This window comes from Chrysochloris asiatica, unplaced genomic scaffold, assembly GCF_000296735.1.
Source record: "Chrysochloris asiatica unplaced genomic scaffold, ChrAsi1.0 scaffold00310, whole genome shotgun sequence".
Lineage (NCBI taxonomy): Eukaryota > Metazoa > Chordata > Mammalia > Afrosoricida > Chrysochloridae > Chrysochloris > Chrysochloris asiatica.
Window position 1 is genome coordinate 17,033 of NW_006408828.1, and position 2,061 is coordinate 19,093.

Genomic DNA, 2,061 nt, shown 5'->3' on the forward strand with positions numbered 1-2,061 from the left:
CTTACAAGCTTTCAAGAGGGAACCTAGATCCAGAGGGCCTGGAGGAAGGTAGAGTCTCCAGTGAATAGTATCCAATCTGTCTAGACGGGGCTGATGCAATGAAATGCACACGGGTATCTTGTGATACAACAGTGAATAATTGTTATCAGGACTGATTGTGAAGGTTGGAAATGTAAAGGTACACGTTTTATAGCAAGGAGGGGAATGATTAACTTTTCAGTCTAGGAGCGGAGGTCCCTAGGACCATCAAGGGAGAAGAGTGGAGAGCCGGACCCTACCCAGAGAAGCAGTGATGCCTGAAATGGAGGCAGAGATGATGATGTGGCCCGATGGAGCAGCTGGAGACTTTAGATCCAGAGAGGGAGAGCGACTGTGTGCTGAAGACCTGAGGGGTATGGGGGCAGGATTGTAGGGTATACCCTTTGGTTGGTTGATGATTCATGGAGGGGATTGTAACCATGGCAATGAGATGATATATAATAGAATGAATATAAAATTAATGTTCTCCCATGTAAACTATCACATAATTCACAATAAAACATTTAAGAAAAAAAAAAAATTGGCTACCTCAAATAGGGGTGGGGAGGGAGCTATAAAGGCACGAATTGGCTGGCCTACAAATTTTCAAGAGGGAGTTCAGTTTCATAGTGTGTTGGGCAAGGTAGACTCCCCATTGAATAGTTTTCATCTTGTCTAGATGGGTCTGGTGAAAGGAGATGGGGATAGGATTCTTTTAATTCAACAGTGAGTAATTGTTTTCATGACTAATTGTTATCATGTGACTGTCACAACTGTAAAGGTAGAAGTTGTGTATCAAAAAGGAAGAAGTAGTTAATCTTACATTTTAGGAACAGAGGACCCTTGGACCATCAAAGAAGAAGAGCACAAGCAGAATGTGGAACCCTAACCAGAGAGGCAGCAACACCAGAGATGGAGACAGAGGTGAGGACATGGAGAGAGAGAGCACCTGAGGACGCTAAACTCATGGGAAGAGAAAGGCTGTGTGCTGGCAGCCAGAAGGCCAGCTTGCAAAATGCACCCTTTGGTTGTTTAAATTATTATATATTCCTGAGTGTTTCTGGGTACATTTAAAAAAACCAACAACACAGAGGGAATAGAAGCAAATACTGTTAAATTATGATGCATGGAGGAAATAGTAATCATTGCAAAGTAACAAAAATGCAATCGGATGAGTGCAAAACCGATGTTCTCCCATGTAAACAATCACTCAATTCACAATAAAAGCATTATAAATAAATGAATGAATAAATGGAAAAAGAATGTAGAATGATTGTGCAGTCAGCACAGGACAGGACAAGACAGCGTTTCATTCTGTCATGCATTGAGTTGCTATGAGTCAGTACCTACTCAATGGCACCTAACAACAACAATATAAATATTTTTTGTTGTTGTTAAGTGCTGTCGAGTCGGTTCCAACCCATAGCGACCCTGTATAGGGTTTCTGAGGAGCTATTCATGAGTTTGAACTGCCAACCTTGCTGTTCAAACCGACTTTGCAGTCCATCACATTAACCCACCGCACCACACTAGGACTCTGTCTATTTATATATAGAGAGAGAACCTTGGTAGTGTAGTGGGTTATGATTTGTACTGATAACCACAAGGCCAACTGTTTAAATCTACCAGTCACTCCACAGGAGAAAGATGAGTATTTCTGCTCCATAAAAACCCATTTAGGGTTTCTGTGACTCAGAACTGACTCTACTGCATACCACCACTATATGTGTGTGTGTGTGTATGTGTGTTCCATGTGCTGAGTAAATTGTTCAACAGTTTAATCTTTGAATGTCCATGGAAAAAATAAAACTGAAAGATAATGACATTTCTCACAAACTTTAAATAAAAAAATATATTGTTATTGTTGTTGTTAGGTGCCATCAAGTCGATACTGACTCGTAGTGACCTTATGCACAGCAGAATGAAACACTGCCCGATCCTGGGACAACCTCACTACTGTTGCCACACTTGAGTCCATCGATGCTGCCACTTGGCCAATCCATCTCGTTGGGGGTCTTCCTCTTTTTCTTTGACCCTCCACCT